The sequence below is a fragment of the Onychostruthus taczanowskii genome, unplaced genomic scaffold, assembly GCF_017590055.1.
Source record: "Onychostruthus taczanowskii isolate IOZ18803 unplaced genomic scaffold, ASM1759005v1 scaffold49, whole genome shotgun sequence".
NCBI classification, from domain to species: domain Eukaryota; kingdom Metazoa; phylum Chordata; class Aves; order Passeriformes; family Passeridae; genus Onychostruthus; species Onychostruthus taczanowskii.
This window is the reverse complement of record NW_024502458.1, coordinates 3,503,335-3,524,870: the sequence shown is the minus strand read 5'-3', so window position 1 is coordinate 3,524,870 and position 21,536 is coordinate 3,503,335. Positions and strand designations below refer to the sequence as shown.

At 36.3% G+C, this 21,536-nt stretch overlaps 1 protein-coding gene across 2 annotated transcripts in view; it reads right to left on the bottom strand.

Annotated features, from left to right (window-relative positions):
- The window catches only part of SOX6 (SRY-box transcription factor 6), a 369,109-nt gene that overhangs the window by 313,876 nt on the left and 33,697 nt on the right, over window positions 1–21,536 (bottom strand). For both annotated transcript variants that reach the window (XM_041415103.1, XM_041415104.1), the window contains one exon: window positions 3,928–3,998. The gene's annotated coding sequence lies outside the window, so the exon portion shown is untranslated. The remainder of the gene's footprint in view (window positions 1–3,927; window positions 3,999–21,536) is intronic.

The window sequence follows — 21,536 nt, the reverse complement described above, 5'->3', positions numbered from 1 at the left end:
TGGTACCTGCAGCACACTCATGCCAAAAAGAGTATGGATGCTGCAGCAGCAGAGATTCTAGTTCGGCATCACTGCGCTATCTTAGTAGGAACTTTGAAACACTCAGCTCTTTATAGAAAGAGATATGTGATAAGCTGGCTCCTTGACCAAAATGCTGATTAAGACCGTGTCTTGTGAAGAGAAAAATGGAGATCAATTTCTGAGACTTGTGTTCAGTATATTGTTTTTGTGGAAAGTAGGGAACATACATTTTACCAAATATATTAACTGTAATTCAGTAGAACATCACATGCTATCAATTAAAACCATAAGGTAATAGTACCAAAAACATATGTCTTCACTTGCTCCAAATAAGCTGTGCTTTCTTTGACTTTGTTATACAAATATTCACAATTAAATAATTGTCTCCTTTTAAATAAGCTGGTAGAAATACAAAGCACAAATGTGTTTGGTCAGATGCTCCATGCTGTAAATAGAAACAGTCCAAATTAAACAAAGAAAAAAAAAGTATAAATGTTGCCTTAAAAATAAGATTGGGGAAAAATATCAAATATTGAGTTTGAAGCAAAGCATGCTTCTGTTAATATGCTGATTAGAGTAAGTGTTTGAAAAGATAAAATTTACCTACCCACAATGTCAGTTTTGTTGTGTCATAGTGAGTGTGCATGTGTGTGTTCCCTAAGAGTTTCTGGTTCTGTTCTCAAACCTTCTTAAAATAAAAATCATGTTGTTCATTTTCAAAGAAATTTTATTTATTCCCAAATACAATTACTTTTTTTTTTTTTTTGCCATGCTTTCAACACAGGTTTTTCACTATAGAGCTCAAGACACTGAAGTTTCATGGGCTTTAACAACCCTCATTTCAGGTTTTATTTTTTCTCACTCTGTCAGTGTTTTCACATTGTAGCCAAGCCACAATAAAATGTTTATACAGAAAGTGAACTGCTAGAAACAAGATGTATCTAATTGCTGATGTACAAGGAAAATTAGGTTTAAATGCTGTGTTATTAAATGATATTTATTTTGCCATTTATATCTTTAAATAACTATTGCAGTTTACTACTGGACAAACCTACTTGAGAAGAACAATTAAATAAATTAAACCACGTTAAAACCACATTCTTGAAAAAAGGTAACCTTTAGTTAGGACAATTACTCTGTGGGCATAAAACAAAAGCACAAATGTCACATTTTCCATGAAATTTACTTTTGTATGAATCATCAATCCTGTTTTCCCCTGAACAAAACTAGCCAAATATGACCAAAAAATCCCAAAGTTGCCTGAACTGGATGATCCAAGTAATTACATGTTACAGCAGAATGCATCTATGAGAAAACTTTCAAAAATTTGAGGAAAAAGTTATTATAGCCCCTGGTTGAAATAGCTTTGGTATAGACCTATAGCAGCATTTAGCTGATCTTGCTATATTCCCATATAAAAATATGCAGAGTTTCAAAGATCAATCTTCCCAGCACTGATCTGCACTCCTTCCCTTTGGAGTACAGATCAAACAAACATGCCACGAAAACATGCCCAAATATTACAGCATAACATGAAAAAGGTGTACACTTCTCATTAGCATTTTTTAAATACTGCTTATAATTTATTCTCAAAACCCCTTATACAAGCAAACTTCTTGTCTTCCATGCCAACCCCCAAAGCTCCCACCCCCTCCTGTTTGTTCAGCCTCAGGACCCTGAGTCCATCAGCTTCCATGGTCAGCTCACACGCATAAGTATTTGCAGAAATCAAGTCTTTAAATGGAAAAGCCTGTCCTATTTGTCTATCAGTCTCATTTTGACATTGTGCATAGTCCTGTTGCTGCATAATAAGAATCTGTATCTGCCTAACTCACATAGAGAATATTTGTAAGTTTGGAGAGGTACAATAGAGATGATTTAAGAAGATCTAAGCCTGTATTACTGCAGAAGCTGTACTTCAATGCTTTTCTCAGTATGTGAAAAACACAGGGCTGAATCCATCAGCTGTACCTCCTACATTTCATTTTATTTTCAGTTTATGTGAACTTAAGGTTAGCATATGTTTCTAGATATATGGTGCTAAACACTAGAATGAGTCACTTAAGCAGAGAAGAACAGTCAGCACGGTGTTGGCTTCTCCCAGCATTCATGTCACTGTGACTGAGGTCTGGGTTGCAGAGGCAACCAGTGACAGGCCAGGCTGTGGCTCATCCTTTCATGCAGCCATCACCTCAGCTTCGATGCTCAGGCTGCTGAACAGGTCCCAGCTCTCATGGCCAAAATCTGTCAGGTGTCTGAGCTGTGCTAAGAGCCTTCCCTGCAGCAGCCAGAGTGCAAAGGTGTGACTGAAGCAGCCCATACCTCTCTGCAAGTTTAGATACTTACTTGATTGACCTAAACACAAGGATGGCTTTCAAAGTGCTTTTTTATGTCACTTTTCTTTACTGCAGATCTTTTTTGATGTCAGTCAAGAAAAGCAGGACTCAGATCAGCAGCCCAAAATATAATTACTAAAGCCTTTTTTATGTTTGTAATACTACATGAACATGAACTGAACAGTACTTACAACTTCTCACCAATTAGCTTGATACACAAAAATTTCACCATGAAACTACCACTGAATTTACTCTTTGGGAAAATTCCTTTTCTTTGGAAAGTGTGCTCTGTATTGAGGTATAAAGAGCTACTCTTTGTATAGATTAATATATTACCATTTCTATTTATGAAAAAGAAAAATGAAGAAAAGAAACTGATTCCTTAAAAAAATAAACAGCAGCAAAGCCAGAAAGAATACAAATTCATCACTCTCAATTCAGTAATCACTTTATATTGCCTTCTCAGAGCTATTTTTCAGTGGTAATACTTGGTTTTAAACTGTTTATCTTATTTGATAATATTTTCTTTATCTCTGACTGAGAATGCTCATTAAAAAAAAATGCTGACCTGTAAATGAAGCAAAATGCAAATAGAATAGCAAAACCATATGTGAAAATGAACATTTGTAAAGAGGAAGGGTTAGTACAAATTGAACACATTTCCATATTGAGAGGAGAACCAGCCATATTTCTTCCCTGATGAATGCAGTTTTGTGAACATCTTTTCCCACAAATGATTGAACAAATATTTATTCATAAACTATATTTGTGACTTAAGAGAACAAGCTGCATAGATTGGTTTTATTTACACTACATCATATGTGAGGTATTGCAATAATTTATATCATGTCAAGTCTAGGGCCCATTAGATTTTCCTTATTATACTTGACTAAAAAAACCATCCAAAACAGCAATTCTGAAAGCTTTCTATTTGTTTCATTAATAACTATCTTCCTCCTGATCCTCTCCTCCGGCTTTCCCTTTCTCAAAGCATTTCTGTTTAGGTGTAGCCCCATTTGATGTATCTCAGCTTGGGCATACTGTCAAACATGTTCCTGAGCTGTGGCCTCAATAACCATGGTTTTGTTGAAACCATAAAGGCCAGATTTCTCTAAGAGATATAAAAATGTATTCCTAGTTCAGCAGATAGTGGTCATCCTAGTGTTTCCTCAGTAACACCCCACAGCACTTCCCCTAAAAGTCCTATCTGTTTGAGTTCTTTTCTAGAAATGATTTTCATTGCAAAAACATGATCCAGTTAGCAAGTGCCACCATTGATGTGTTGGTGTAAGCTGTTCTCCCATCATTGTTATTATTACAAAAACCAAAATAAAGCTTGAAATAATAATATTTACTATTAATTCAGTATATGAAGCTCCTCTGACTAGCAGAAGCCTAAGTTTGTAGCAGAAAAAATCTACCAAAAGTTTAAAAGTAGTGAGGTGAAATTCTTGCTAAATGAACATGCTAAAACTGTAATACAACAGTGACATTTCAAAATTTCTTCCATTCCCCATGTCAAAAGAATAGTAGAAAGATGCACATAACAGGGAAAAGAATAAATACTTACAAATACACAAGAAAATCAGCCCCAGCTCCCAGAAATCACTGGTAAGTTGCTTTTGAATTCATGAAACTGACCTGAAAATATAAAAGGAAAAGAAAAAAAAAGTTGAAACAAAAGAAAGCCCAGAACTGATAAATGTTACCTTTTTATTGTTATAAAATAGTTACAATTTTTAACCATGAACCAAATGAAACAGAACACAAGACTGTTGTCACAATTTCAGCCAAGTAATTTACACAGAATTTGTTTCCAGGAAGCCAATACCAAGAGAAACAATTATTTCATTGTTCTGCATCTCACACCATAGCAACCCAGTCCATTATGGTTTCTAAGAACTGTCATAAATGCAAGCATGGTTATCTTTTAATAAAGAAAATAGCTGTGAGGGGGTTTCTGGCTTGGAGATTTTTCTTTTTTTATGTTCTCAAGTGTTACAGAACACTTATTACTTTTTCTTTTTCTTTTTTTTTTTTTTTTTTTTTTTTTTTTTTAATTTAAGTAGTTTGTTAACAGCATTTTGCAGCTTACCTGGTGTAAAATTATTGTTTAGGTCATTTAATTGGAACCCATCTAAGGCAAAACTTATACAAAGAAGAAAGACTAACGATTTTGTTCTCTTATGGTCTAGATTCCAGTTAGAAGCTTAGCCTAAGTACAATGCAGTCACTATAAGGCATGATTAAATCCAACATTCTTTTTCCTGCATACCCCTCAGTTCTAGTTGGAAAGGTAACAGATGCAACTCAAACCCACAGAGCTCGCCTTATAAAATTCTTTAACTAGCACAATGACTCACTTTATGCCTCTAAATATCCATGGTTTCCTCTCTCCAGAACCCCCATGCATTAGAAGGTAGTTCAGTAGTTTATTTTTATTGTTTGGTCTACATACAGCACATTTTTAGTTCTTAGCAAAACAAAGAAACTTTGTTGCACAGCCCTTGTTTTCTTTCCAAAATGTGAGGATGGATATGGGTAGCATTAAACTGAAAATAGTAATGGAGCCTGGGCAACTAGTTTAGGTCAAAACCTTTTTGTTCTCTGGGAGCTATCTGATTAATTTGCAGTTCATAAAACAGTGGGTGTAAGCTCAGTTTAAAAACATGTAACTATATTTAAAGATGAAATTGTCATTTTTCTTAGCCCCCAGTAATCTTTAAGAAACACCTTCCCACAACATTTCTGTATCCTAAAGTGCACCAGCCAGTACTGCACAGTGCCTAGAGACAAGGAGAGAATACCAAACTTATCTTGATGCAGAATATCCTCCTTATTTCATACACCCACCCTGAAGTGCATGTTATTCATTCCAACCAAGCCCTCCCCCATCCTGAAAGTACACATTTAATTGTCTTCTCTCCTGTAATACCAACAGAGAGTCAACAAATCTCATTTGCTCTATCAATGCAGTGTTGTTATTATATATTTTAAAAGCAAGTCTGAATCTCATTATCAGCTGATTTATGCCATTAGTGTGCTTTGGAGCCACCAATTAAACAAGGACAGTGGTTCATAAGGTCAGAGTTAATTAATCTGAAAGTATAAATACACTTTAATGCACACCACCTCATGTTGAGAATTTAGGAACAAAGCACCAAACCTTTAGTCTGGGCAAGCAATTGGGGGGAAAGATTAAACATACAAAATTTTAAACTCAGCTTTAGCACTCCGGTAGACTACCAGGGAAAAAGTTCTGTTTGGTAAAAAATCCTGCAGAACAATAGGTATGTGAAGCCTTAATTCCTACAGCAACAGTGCAAGTGAGGAAGAAGGCAGAAGGGGGCTAGCTGAGCCCAGTGATCCCGAGCCAAGGAAGGCTTGTTGCTCAGATAACACCTCAGAACTGTGAATCAGCTGTAGGCTTATCCATTATGGAGCTGGGCAGGGTGGGGGAAAATAGCCCAGCCCTGAAGAGCCCAGTCTGTTCAAAATGGGCTCATCAGAGCTGAGGTGTCCGTTGCACTCAGCAGCCTGTACAAAACCAACTTTTCCTTCAGCCACTTTGCCTTAGGAAATTTAATAAAACAGTGCAGTCCAGGAAGGGTTCAGTAATATCCATGGTCTACCAACACAAGCAGAGTGCAAAGAAAATGCTGAAAACAGGTTAATCTACCAGAAAAAAGTTATTCACAGTAACATTTCATGTATGAGGCATCTAGAGTTTACATGGAAGAAAATATCTTATTCTTACTGCCTGGACTCATTTTACCTTGCACAGCTCCCTGCACAAAAGAAAGAAAAAATAGCTAACACACAGACACATGAACCATATGACCTAATTAGACTGAGAGCTTGTTAACTAATTTTTTTTCTCTTACACCTGTATTCCTCTATTCTATAGCTGTCATCACTTTTATTATTTTTAGATGTCCAAGTACTTTTTCTTAAACTGAAAATAAACTTCATTTTCTTATCCACATAGAAAGAAAAGAAAAGAAAAGAAAAGAAAAGAAAAGAAAAGAAAAGAAAAGAAAAGAAAAGAAAAGAAAAGGTTTCTGTCCATCAAATACTAACATCACAACATGAATAAAAAATTATCCTATTAGCTCAAACGATTTTCACTTAAGAAGTCTCGAGTTGAACTCCAGGTGACCACACAGGTGAAGATCTGTTGCATAAACATATACAAGGAAAAAATTGTCTTTAAAGTATTCTGCAATTTTAATTGGTACAAATCGCACCAGATATTTCACTCAGATATTTTGCAGTTGAAATGCTTTCAAAACATTCTGAATGCCTGCAATTTTTGCATGTTTAGAAGATTGCTACCATCCTCATTAAAGACTTGCTCTCCCAATGTCACTATGAAAGGGGGGAAAAATAGGTGTAAGAGCAACTTAGACTCTGACTTCAGGCAGCTTTGCTAAAGAGTTAGTAAAGGTAACCACTTCTCATTGACCTAAGAATAATACATAGTCATCCAACAATTTAACAGAATCCTTCAAAATAACTCAATTTTCAAACAGCTAAGCCTTGGCTTGTCCTGCAAGCACGTATTGACACCAGCACTGGACATAAAACGGATTATGAACATCACTAAATGACAGTAGGACCCTGTTTACCCTGTGAGTTATGAACCAAAGAAAATTCCATAAAAAGCCAAATATCAGTTATAAAATAGTCATCTTTTCACCCAGTCAGCTCTTAATAATTCCCATAGGTCTCAGTCTTCAGAAAAAAGTTAATCAGTTTTGGAAAGCAGGAAAAAAATCCTATTTAAAAAATCTTTAATTAAAATATTCTGATTCTTCTAAGATAGAGCATCTACAGGTAGCCTATATTTTCTTTGCACAGTCACCAGTGAGCCCGAAGGAAGCCTGGAAGCAAAAAATGGAAGCAGTCATTTAGTAAAAAGCATGGCATCATGTTATATCATTTGAGAATGTGGCCTATCATTGTGGGCTGCTGGGACTAAAATATGTATCATTTAAAAACTGTTAAAAAACTATTTGCAGAATTATAGCATAATGTGAAATGAGAAAAAGGAACAATATAGAAATGAAACTACACATTTAGGGACTGAATCACATAGCAATTTCACACCTTTAAATGTGCAATATTTCACAATTAAAGTAACATTAATGGCATATAAGTGTCTAGACACAATCACAAAAATGAAGGAGGCAGTAGGCTGATTGTAAGGAAAACCTTTCAACTGGATTTCTAAAAATCTTCCTTCAGGTAAAGGACACTTTCTCAAGATGGTTCAATGAAAAATGTTTTACTTACAGAATATTCTTCATATGTGATAATTTTGAAATAGGAAAGCAAATGTAGTAATTAACCATTACCAGTATATTCCTGCTAGCTTCCCTTTGTTTCGCTCCTGTTCAAACACTCAAGGATTGTATTTTATTGCCTTTCCTGGCTTCTTTCTCAAAATCTCTGCTCTTCGTAAAAGAAAAGAAAAGAAAAGAAAAGAAAAGAAAAGAAAAAAACCAAAAAAAAACAAAAAAAAAAAAAAAAAAAAAAAAAAACCCTCAAGCCAATAAGCAAACAAAAAACCCAACCAAACCAAATCAAAACCAAAGTAACCACAACATTGTTTCCCTATCACTTTGCATTTTACAAGAGTCCCTCTGCATTGATCTTCATTTGGAATTTTGTACTCTCTAACAGAGATTGCAGTCAAGTGATCCATCAAAAAAGGAGTCAGAGCACACCATCATTTTAAAACACACATTGCATCACAGGGAGGTAAGAGCCACACCACAGGGCACACAGTGTAAAAATTGCTCTCCAAAGCTCTGTACTCCGTTGCTGCTTTTGTTACAGATTTTCTGCTCAGCCTTCAGCAGAAGTTGCTTTGTGCTTCCCAGCTCCTTATATACAAAACGGAGCTAGTATTTCTTCCCTCTGTAGCAGTGGTGCTTTACAATTCTACACCCCAAAAGCTGTGATGTCATCATTACAGAAAAGAGGCTCAAAAGAAATACCTAAAACAGGCTTCATCTCCACAGTTCTGCAGGGAGATATGAGCTCACTCAGCCCACACTTGGAGATGACTGGCCACAAACCCACTCTAATCCAGTTTAGCTCTGGTTAGCACTTACGTAAACTACACAACTTCCAGTTTAGAGCAACCTCACATCTGCCTACAGAAAACATGTCAACAAACACATACAGTGATGGTGTTTCTGTAAACTACCTCTTAAAAAAGGGAACCCCATAAACATCACCACTTTTGCCAAACTCCACAGACAGTGGTTCCCTGTCTTTCCCAAAAGGGTGTCACTCGGTAGTGGCACTTTACCTGGCAGTGTTACATTGTACAACTGGCTATAAAAGTTCCTTATCAGCTCTGCTTTAACAAATAATTTTGTTATTGTGTAAATGTCTTCAACAGGCAATTCAGGAAGGTTTCTCTGCTGTCTGCTTGCAGGTCTGTAAAGCATCCAATGATTACAGGACATGAGCACAGAATACAAAATATATGTGTTATCACTTCATAACATAGCATCAGCTGAAGCCTAAAAAGGATTTTCATGGGGAAAAAAAAAAGTATCGCATATCTCCAACAACTAATTTAAATGCATTATTACACCTACCACTAAAATTACACTTGAAAACACCAAAAACATCTAATTCACCGTGCAGATGAAAGCAATACCTAAATATGCATTTATTGCTTCATATAAAAGGCAGGGTGCTAGCATTCCAGATCTGATAAGCTCTGTGTGCATACTTTCGAGCAGATAAGAACCACAAGACATACACCACGCTGCTTGGAAGGCCGAAGGGAGAGGAGGAACTCCAGTTATAACTCATCAGCTGCAGACAGCACAAGCCTCCTCTGTTGCCCGGGGAAAGGTGGTAAACGCTGCTGGCTGCCTGCTCCCACATCAAGGGACTCAAATTTCCCTGGAGTTCCTTCACCAGCCCACTGCCACTCACACGGTGTGCTGGGACACAAAAAGCACCTCTGAACTCCTGGTGAGCTGCACGGCCTTTTCACAACCACAGGCCAGGGCGTTCCTGATCAGTAGGGCTGGATTAAAGGAAACAGAGCAAGCTCTCACAACAGGCCTGCTTCTCTAGCATTTCACGGGCCCGTCCATGTGCTGAAGGCACTGCCAGGTCAATTAAGCCCTGACTGAAAAGTTACAGCATTACAAGCCCCAAGAAGTATGAGCGGGATTCCAAACATAAGGAGCCCTTGCTGTTAGGAGGATGGGGCTGTTGGAAAGATGTAACAAGTACAGAGAGAGCTCTACAGCAGATCCAAATTGCAGCTCCAGAGTTACCCTCTACACCTGGAGAGGCCGTGGGCTGCAGAGGATGTGGCTTGGAAGTGACACGAGGGTCACTCTGCAGAGAGTCACTTTGGTCACACCCCTGTGGAAATCAGGCAAAGACCAAAAGGGCAGTGTTGGCACTGACCTGCATTATCCTATTTAGCCTTTTTTTTTCCTCTTCTTTCTCTGTCTCTCCCTGGGTCTCAACTATCCTCTCACCATGTGGAATAATATCTTTTTAATCTCTTCCTATGGGTGTACAGGGACTTGCAACAACATCAGGGTCTCCTGGCATGGCTTTAATAGTCTCATAAGGGTTCTCTGGATGCAACTTTAACACAAAATAATAACAATATTTTTGTTCACTATATAACACTATGTTTATGCAACAATACACATACCAGGAGCTGTTAGCTTACCACTTGGATGTAATTTTTCTTGTCAAATTGTACTAAAATTAACAATACTTTCAGGAGTTTTTGGCTCCATTTATCTTTTGAACATATAATGTGTCAGGTTCCCTTCTCTTTCATATGCATACCAATGTTTAAAATAATTTTGCTGAAGAATGGACTTACTATGTTTAAAAGAGGGTATGCTTTTTCAGCTCAGACATATGACTGAAAAAAACAGTAAAAAGAGTATAAAATATTATTCAAACTGTAATTCACCATGCAGTTGATTCTGTTTAATTAGCTTCATGAGGTCTGGATTGGACTAAACTGAAATTCAGTTACACAACAGAATGGAATTGCATTGATTTGTGATGAAAATCAACTGCTTATATTTACAGGTACCTATTTATCCTTCATTTTTTGGTGTCTATTACCTATATATATTTTTATATTTTATATATAACTCGTGACCTCTTCTGAGCAAAAAGAAAAGGTCTTTCTGGAAAGGAAAATAAAACTTAATTCCATTACTATATTTTCCTTGCCCAACAAAGCACCAAGTATTATGTAGAGTTCAGAACATGTAGAGTTGAAATTTAGATAACTTGGGAGGCTTTGAGACACTTAACATCCCTCAGTGCCTGATGCTGTCTCACTCAGGCCACACAAAGAGTTTAGGATAAATCTTCATCAGGTTCTTTCACTGCACTTTGACCTAACCACCTACTCAACTGTACTTGTGCTACATTTACCAGATGCAAACTCCTTGGTACAATTTTTTTTTTATAGTGTAACACCTACATATGCATAGACAAGGCTTGGAATAGTAACAGGAAACTAAAGCCCTTGAGCAAAGATATATTATATATATCTATATATATGGGGGGGCAGGGGCAGTGGTAATTCTGAAAGCCCAGTTTTACCATTTTACAAGAGTTAAAAATGGTAAGATAGCTGAAATGCTTAGCTGATATTTTAGAGATATCAACAATAATACTAGTGCATGGGAATACATCACCATATTTGAAATTCCAGCATAATTACCCCATATAGCACATGGATTTGAAGTTTCCCTGACAATTGGAGATTCAACCTGCCCTGACTGTGGTGTACTTAAACAACACACACACACACAAAAAAAAAAACAAAAAAAAAAAAAGATATTGCTCTCTTCAATTAAATTGAAAAAAAAAATAGGAGGAAAACAAAATAGAAAAAGGGAAAGGGGTAAAGGAAATTAGTCAGCTGCACACAAACTATTTTTCTGACACATCTATTTTGTAATATTACAATAGAATTGTGCCGTTTGTTCCCATTGAAATTAATATTAATCTGGACATAATATTGGGGTTGTCTGTTGGAGAGTCCCATGTAACTGAAAATAAGAGTTTTCAAAGCTAGTTAAGTAGGACACAAAAATCAATTAGAAGGCCTTAAGAATGTCTGCCTTCAGGTCTACTTCCCTGGATTCCCTGAAGGACAAAACCTCCTTACTACATATCTCAGAGTTTTCTTTCCCTGAAACCCTGAAACATAATAATTATCGCTAAAATCTGTTTTTTCAGTTAGTCGTACACTAACTTCCCCTCTCAGCTCCCATTTTTGAAATTCATTTACCCTGATACTATAATCAGAGAAAAGGAAATCCAGGTGTTCTAATTTTCATTTCACTTTAGAAAAATAAGTAAATAAAATTTCTTTCTTCCAGAATTCATTCAGTTAGGATCCCACCTTACAGGTGCATCTTCTGTGGGAAAACTGTTCCAAAGTATGTGGGCACAGAGTGTCCTAGTAAGGATATTGCTTTGTATTCTACCCAAAGGACCCTCCTATTTGTGATTATCTACAATTATCAGTCTTGAAGATAATTAACTCTCACCTGCTGGACGAATAGATCACACACACAAAAAAAAATTAATCACATCTCATCAAGCCCTCAAAATAAAAACCTTTTGGCCTCCTTTCAGTGTCACCTAAAGGATGACTACTTCATTAGTTAAAAAAGCAAGAAAAAATTGTACTAATTAAGGAGAGAGTACACCTTGAAACAGAAATTTGCCTTCAATGGTAAAGCTATCAGTTTGGTAACATTTTACCTTTTGGAGACTTTAACAGGTGCAGCCCTAGTTTCCTTTTTCACTTTTGACATCACTGTCAAAATGTGAACTGAGATTTTGACAAATACTTGTTGCCTATCATCTAAAGATTTGGATTTCCTAATTTTTCTGCAAAATTCACCTCTGCAAGACATTTTGAAACCAGAACTATGTTCATCATAGACAGAAATTCTTGCAGGCAACACTGCCCATCAAAAAAATTATATGATGACCCCTTACTCCAATTTATTTTAAGTACAGTCCTGGGTATTGAAGCCAAAGAGGTTAAAATGCTAAAGTTCTACTTTCTATCAGTCCAAAAAGATGAGTGTTTTCTTCATTGCCTGGTTTTTGTACTGCTTATAGGAATCACATATTAGTAAACTCAGAGTCAGAGTTTGCCTACGCTTTAGGACAGAATGTCCCAAGCCACAAATTTAAAGGCAAGTTTGGGGGAAAGGTTGAGTTTCTCATGTGCTGAAAATTATTTAGATAGTCACAGCCTCTTCAGACAGTCATATAAAACCATATCTCCAGGCATTTACCAGCATTGCTTGACATCTCTGAGCCCCAGGCCATCTGCACCTGCCCTCAGCAAGATACTGACAGGCAGCAATGAAAAGCTGATGGCTACAGGGGTGGTTACTAGGTGTTTTGCATGTGATATTTCAAAAAAATGTAGAGTGGAATACTGATCTTACCTTAAAAAAAATAAATTAAAAAAAAAGGATTCGCTCTCAAGAAACTGGCAAACTAAAAGTTTCACCAAATTAACTCATCACCCTGACATGTCTCATTACAAGATCTTATCACTGCTTTAGCTAAACAAAAGAAAGAAAGGAAAAAAAGAAAAATATACAGAGAATAACTTATATGTTTCTAAAAAGAAAGTTCTATAGGAAGTACTTCAAATGTGTTTCTGCCTTGTGCTATATGAAGAAGGTCCTGCTGTAAAATTTTAGAGTGGTGTTTTATCCATTTTCTTTTTAAAGAACACCAGAGTGAACATTAGAGCAACATCCACCAGAAATCATTAGAGCACAAGTTATAACTAATCCCTGGCAGCCATAAAGTATGTAGGTTGCCTTCTTTTTTTATTCTTTATTATTATTGTAAAGTTTTCTAATTCTCTATTTTACTTTAACTCAACACATTTTGCTTCTTTGAGCTAGAAATTTCCCTTTTTCCAGGTGGCCCTAGCCTCTTTTTCTGGCATTTGAACCCTTTGGAATGCAAAGTTAACTACCTATGTATAAGTAAACTTAGAATAAAAATTTCTGGGACATCAAGAAAAGAGAAAATGTTGAAATTTCACATTCAAGAACCAAGATCATGCTCTTTGAAGACTTCTCTGACTTTTAATCCTTATTCTTTTCTTCCTTATTCTCCTTTTTCTTCATTAAAGAAACTGTAAAGTGCCAGTTGGAGATCCAATGGTCACATTTACACTAGCAGTTATTTTATTGCTGACTACTCCTTGATTCCAAATAACTTAATCCACTTTTTTCCAGCTAAGGGCATCAGGGTGATGATGCAGGTCATGGTTATGCCCAAGATCCCATTGTTCTCATTGCTGTGTAAATTGCCACAGAGAGACTGAAAAGTCTGCAGTTCTCAGAGGGCAAGGACTTTTTAAAATACCAGCAGGCACACTATTCAGTCTGAATAAATATGGTCCCTCAAATAAATATAGCAAACCCTAAGAATTCCTCCAAATTCACTGGGAAGTGTGGCTATTTTGGGGACACAGGGTTAAAACCCTCCTGTACATGTTTTATCACAGAACAACAAATATTTTAATGGGTCTGGAATTTTGCCCTTTATTCTTTCATCCCAAAGAGGTAATTAACCTCTTAAAAATTTCTAAAACCTGCCTGAATTATAATTACCTGGCAATTCACTGCAAAGTCAAAAATTACTATTGTAAATCACCACAAGAATATATTTTGCACCTATATAACACTTCCCAAAGAAATTTTCAAGTACCTTACAAGATAAATATTTGAAAATACTAGAGTTGGATGACATTTTCCTCTGCACAGAGTGCCAACATAAAGTTTGTGGAACTTTCAAGCCATAATTTGAAGACCTAGGAACACACATTTCTAATTCTGGTGTCCTATATAACAAGTCAGCTCCTTGAAAATCAGAGGATAAGATTCTACTTAATGAGATCAGAAACAACAGAATCCCACGTTAAGCCACACAGAGCTGCAAAACTCAGTAAAAATACTATTAAAATATTTTAAAAGTTTTAGGTTTAAAAAATTACATTACTCTCAAAAGTCAGATGAATCCTCTGTGTAACCATGCTGACTCTGATTCCAAGATTAACTCACCACAAGTTGCTTAAGTGCACGTACAAAATTTAACAGACAATTATACAAAAAAAATTTGCAAGGTGGCTCAATGCCAACAAGACAGCCTCACATCAATCATATATGATATTCTTCTTGATATCTCTCCCTACATGGAGAAGCAGCTGTGCTTGGTAGCAAGTCCCAACAATTTTTAAAACCTGATTCCTGCAGACAAAATAAGACAGTCTGAAAACACAACCAGTTAGGCCCTTCTGGTTTTACTTGCTGTTATGTGGCAGGATAAGTTGCATGATTCTTACATCCTAGAAAATTGAAATTTTACAGCATTTTGAAGATCCAGTCCTATACTACAGAAGTACTTGCATGGTGTGAGTGATGGCTGTACTTGGTGTCATTAGCTCAAATATTCCTTATCCAAGATATATTTTAACAAACTGACCCTGGAATCCCACTGCAGTCAATGGTGAAACTTTCCATTATTTCAGTGACAATAACAACCAGAGTTTCAGGCAAGGGTAACAGTACTCCTGTGTAAAAACTGGAAGCAAATGCTACCATCACTAGAATTCAGCAAACATGTACAAAATGGAAAAAGAAAAAAAAAAATCACACACAGAACATTTTATCCAAATACATACAAAGCCCTCTGTGATTACAGCACACAAGTTACTGCTATGCTGTTACCAGCCTTGAATGGAAGGTATTAAAATTAAAAGCCAAATTGTACCACTACAGAAACAAATCAATCAACACTTCCAGCTTGAATGGACTCACTTTATGAAATCAAGCAGCATTGCAGGAGTTTAAAAGTGTGCTATGAGATCTGCTATTTAATCTTTTAGTTTCTTTGCTCTAAATGTGGCCTGTCCAAATTCCTCCAATAGGAAAATTTTCTCCAAGAACAGACCACTCTTGAGCCATTTCAGACTAAATGTGGAAAATAAACAACACTGCTATACACCTGAACCCAAAATGTAGGGTATTGATATTGTAGGGGAGTTACACATTAGCAGCACACCATGAAAACTGGGCATGCTGGGAAAATATCAAACTATTCAAACAAAAACAGTATTATTCATAACATAGTTTTTCCACTTTGGAACATAACTTGGCACCCTCTCTATTAGGCCCAAGTATTCTGAGCTTCAGATACTCCTACAAAGAAGCTAAGTGGATTTTATTCAGCTACGTGCGAAGAAATACAGAGTTATTTCTTTTCTGCTTCTTAAAATAACTTGTCCACTCCAATAAAAAGGATGCTACTAGAGAGGTTGATAATTAAGCTTTTGGAGTTTGCCATCCATTAAAACTTGATGATCCCACCCAAAGCGCTTCATCATCAGAACCATCTGGTGCTCTTTCTGCACAATTACCAAAATACAGAACATATTTTGACTTGGCACTTGCATTTGGTAGACACTTTAGTCATTTTATAAGCAACAAGGCAGCATCTTGCCAAAGCACGGCCTCAAAAGGAAATTTCAACACACCAGAATCTGACTTCTATCCTAGGAAGTTCTACCAGGATAGAAAGAAGGAATGTCTTCACCTCTGGCTAATGTCCTCACCTTCATGTACAAGATACCTCTTACCAAACTCATTCCTTTATGTTACCTCTCTATGTTGGTTATTCAAAGCATTGTCTAGGCTGTTAGGGGTAAAGTGAACTGCCTCTAGTTTGGAAATCACTTTTTTGGAAGATTCTTGGCTCTGAAATCAAACTAATAATCCACCAGAAATCAAATTATTAGAAGTAAAAGGAACCAAAGGCATTGCACTATGGTACTCTGAAAAATACTACCAAGAATATTTCACATTAGACTCTCCCACCACATTTTTTTTCAGTGTCTGCACAAACTGCAATAGTATGAGCACAGCTCTAAATGTAGGAAAGCCTGGAAAAGCACAGGAGAACTAGGGAACATGGACTAATCTTGAATGATACTAGACTTCATTTTTGGCTCTTAGTTTCCAAGGTTTTCTACAAAAAAGAAAACATGGTGAGAACACGGAACATACTTCCAAAAGTATTAATAAGAGTCTTTTGCAGATTGCCTTTAATTCACTTCTTTTAATCATCTCTGCCAGAAAAATGTGTATCAGAAGTTGAACATTTCTGTGCAATAATGATGTTGTTCTCAGCTTTTTCCAGACAGCACCACTAGCATGAAAAAACAAAAATCAGAGAACTCAATATTGAACACTTCAATTACTCCTAAGAATTCTGAGGATAGGTCTCCATATAATGTCCCTCACCTACAAGCATCCCATAAGCAAGAACACAAAATTATGCAAACCCATTGCAACATATACTCTAAGGAATTTACTTTATATATTATCCCTGGTGGAAATAAATGCTTCTCTCAAAGACTTCTGTTTATTGAATATGCAAATTATTAACCTGGTTGGTATCAAAATGGATCAACTGCTCCCAAATTAGCGAAAACATATGAAAAAAAAGAGAAAATATACATTTTTAAATAGTGCAGCATAGAAATACATCCCAAATGCCAACTACAAGTTCCAGAGCAAACAAATAAGTGTTGCACTGCATGTGGCATGGAAACCACAAAAATATATATACTAGAAAACACATTATTTCAAATCCAATGGTCATAGCAAAACACAGATTTGCACCCATCAAAGTATTCACACATGTAAATTGGTAAGCTAAAGAAATAGAAATAACAGCTAAAAGGTGGATAATTGACAGGTAAAAGGATAGAAGATTGAATAGTTTTACACATAGAGAACTGAATAAAAATTTATGAAAAAAAAGTAGTAAGAAAATTATGTAAGAAATTTGGATTGAAATTAAAGAAGCTGTTATTGCAAATAACATTAAGAGGATAGTCCCTCAATAAAACAACATTCTGAAGAAACAAGTGCCATGAAATTGTAATAGCAAAATGCAAAAAAAAAGAGATACATATAATATGAATGCACACTAAAATATATATCTGTGCAAGAGTATAAGTGAGAAATTAGAAACAGTCAGTTTGGTGAAGAGAGCTACAGGTGCACAAGGCAATCTGAGGCATCACAACCACATTCATCCTTATTAGACAAGCCATCAGACAGACAAAATGTAATGTATGAGCAAGAAAATAAACATTTGACTACATAGAGTGTCACCCTCATTGGTGACACTCCAAAGAGTCTATATCTCCCTCTTGGCAAAAACAAACTGCACATTACATCCTTCTTTTTATACAGGATCTCAGAGCAGATTTCCTAACATCAGAGATTTAAAAAAACAAATACAGCTTATTTATTTCCCACAGCTTTTTTTCCCCCTTTAATTTTATCACAGCCAACAATATTGTAACAAGTAGCAAATTGCCATCAAGTCACAGGCCCGCATTTTCTGAGTGCCAGCATGACTTTCTGAAATCTCTACCAAAAAGTGAAAAGATCAAAAATATTTACTTTCAGGAGGACTAATCAGATTACTGCTACTTTACAAAAGCATTATGGGATGTCCCTGTTATTCCAACTATTTCATCACAGCAACGTGTAACAACCACAATGTGGTGATAATAATACACCAACCCCAAAAGGATCAATCCAATCAAAATGCATAACAATTAAGACAGAAAATGCACAACAATTAAGAGAGAAATCTATACACCTCAGAATCTTGAGCAACTGCTACAGCAGCAGAAAAACTGCAGGGGAAAGATGCTGGTGCTTCCAGGCCAGTGGAATTACTATTTTGGTTTAAACTTCACAGCATCTAGAAAATGCCAAACCCAATAAAGCAGATTCACCAGTGTGTTACTTCTGCTTTATTATTTCTCAGAAACAGTGGAGCCTCATTTGCTTCGATACACAATAATTAGATACAGAGTGTGCATTAAAAAAAGAGACAACCTAATATCTCCATCTCACTTTAAAAGTGAAAATATATACATATGTATATATATATATATATATATGACAGGTCCTTACTTACCTAGTCTAATAAAACTAGCAGTTTACCATTCATAAAAGTGATATATTCTGGCATATTTTTGATGCAAATTCTGTACAAGCAATGACATGAGACAGTAGTAGACCTAATTTCCTACAACATATCGAGACTGAGTTTCCAGCTGTAAAAAATGGACATTTTTTGCTAGGCAGATGAGCTCATCATGAGTCCAGTGCATGGTTGTTCCTACAATTATGTTCTAATGCAACTGAGAAGCTGGTGGATATAAACAGAGCAAGATATTTCATCTGGCCCTATTCTTGCCTATCCAAATAGGAACAAGACCAGCAGAGATTTCCCAAGTCCTTCCCATGCACAAATATATTCATTTCTATATGTTTTGGCCTTCAAAACTGTGAAGTAGAAACCAGGATCAGACCAGAAATAACTGCAGTCTGCTTTTCACAGAAACACAGTTTTCTTGTTATGCCTTGCTATAGTTATCTATCTTGTAATGTTATTCTTGTCACATCCTAAAAATCTGCATCACTTTTTTTTTCCACTTTGGGATGAATTCTGCCTTCAGCTGCAAACCAGGAGTCCCCACAGAAGCCACAGTGGTTGCACACTGATGTACCAGGAAAAACAGAACTTGCATTTCCAGTTAATCATCTCCTACATATTAACAGACTCTCATAGTAATGGAATACACACAGTTTATGCCGTGATTTAAGAATTAAAAACTAATCACATGTAAAATTGGGCCATTCAAGAAATAACTGCCTAGTAAGTTGGAATTAGAGCTGGATATGAACCATTTGATGCTTGCACTTGCACCAGTGAACTGGAAAACTCAGTAAGCCAGCAAGGCTTAGGTAGAGAAGCTGACACTCCAGCAGAGTCTACAATCCCCTCTCCTTTAAACAATTAAAACAATCCTGCCATTTAATGGCAAGGAACAGGGAAGGAGGAAAAAATAAATGAAGGACAAGGAAATAAATCCTTAACAGAATACCCCACAAGAATAATTTTTTTCAGGATCTGGTCAAAAATTATTCCATACTGTTTAATCCTGAAAGTAAGTTCCTCCTTGTCCTTGTTCCTCCTAATAATTAATTATAATACAAGATGATGTGTGACAAAATAACACCTATACTAACCTAAAAACAAACAAACAAACAAAAAAAAAAACCACAAAAACAAACAAAAAAAAAAAAGTAGAAGTTTGCCAGTAACAAATATATTTATTCTATTCTAATATGTGTTTCTCAACTTCCTGTGTACTTATTAGCAAGCACTTTCATCACTGTCTGGCTACAAAATGTCTGTATTGAACAAACAATGCTATTTTTCACAGAATTCAGTGGTGATATTTTACTGGAATTTAGAACTGCAAGTCAGTCACATGACAAATTAATTTAAAATATCATCAATTGATCTATATATGATCAGGTTACAGCCAGACATATCAGTCTTAGCAAATTATTGTGTTGCTCATACTCTGGCATCAGCAGGCTTTACTTTATTTTTCTAGTTACTTGGCTGCCAGTTAGAATGAAATTTTCATTGGTTCTTTTGATGAACAGCAGATATAAAAGCTGAGCTATATCATCTATGACAGGCCAACTGCTTTTGGGGCTATTATTTTAGTTAACAGACAGTATAACTTCAAATTATAAAACATGTTTATACACATATATTTACATTCACAGCTATCCAGATGCACACAGAATACTCCTGAATTGAGAGATATTCAAGAAAACTGAGAACATAACTGTCTACCTTTCTTCAACTTTTAAAATCCTACAGGAATCTATAAATTCGGGGATGAGGGTGGGAGTGTCTAAAGGAGGATTGTGCCTTTCTTTTTTTTCCCCCCTCCATTTTATTAAACAGAAATTCTGCCATAACAATATGCTTTTGGCCAGACTGCTGCATGCAAAATTCCCCTTTGGCTTTCAGATACTGTTCCTAATACAGAACAAATATGACAGGATGAACTGAAGCCCGCTCCTGTGAAACAGTGGAAGACAATGTAGAGAAAACGGGGACATGGGGAATCCTGAATATGGAAAAGGAAACAATATCCAAGTCTTTCAAGGAATAGAAAGTTGAAATCAAATTATACATAACTTAACCAAACTGTAGCAGATATTTAAGGGTACTTAAAATGAATCTGCTCTTAAAGTAGTTACTAATTTTGTAAGACTCCATCTTGAGATGACCCTGATTTTTCTAAAGACGGTGCCAAAAACTGGTTCAACAGAGTCTCAAGTTCAACTCTGAAAACAAAAGTACGCACAGCTGCTTTTGCATTGAATATGTTGACATTTCATAGCTTGTGAGCTGCTGGAAATATCCTGAACAAATTCCTTGAACTTTAAAGCTAGATAATAGGTATAAGGAACAATCAATCACTATCAAATGTATTCAAGCAACATTAACAGAGCTTTAAAGAGAGTAAAATGTAAAATTCTCTTATAAAAGGAGGAAAAAAACCCATATAACAGACACTAAAAATTAACTGGGTTATGTAATAAGCCTAACAAATAACAACATATAGTAGCATATTTGGCCTGCTTTAGGCTCACAGCAAAAAGTTTTCACCCTCTAAAAAATGAATGGAAATTCACACATTCAGACAGAGATAACATCTATTCTATATATCTTTTCACAGATGCAGATATAGGGAATACAGTATCTAAATATCTGTTTAATTATGGAGGAGAGAGCAAAGGGTACTTAACAAATCTGAGAGATCGAAATCTTATTGAAAGACCCTGTTCTTACTGGAAATCTGGAGTAGCCAGATGCTGCTGCATAAATGGATTAGCTGTTTGTGTATGCTGCACGTTGGGGATGGTCTGGCAGAGTAACAGGGCTGGTGGGGCCACAGCCCTGATGAGAGCCCCTCGCTGAGGACCTGCAGCTTCGGTAGCTAGCAAAGCCGTAGAGCTCCTGTACAGGCTGCAAGAGACATTGAGACACACCACAGGCCATCCTTTGATCCTGTTCTTGCCAGGAATGCCAGGGAAATTCATTTGTACAGTGCCTGGCAAGCCTACTCTTATTTGCAAAGCAAATCTGTACCAGCGTTGCTGCTGGGAAGAGATGGAATTATGTGCAGGTGAAGAATTTGACTTTCCATGCTAG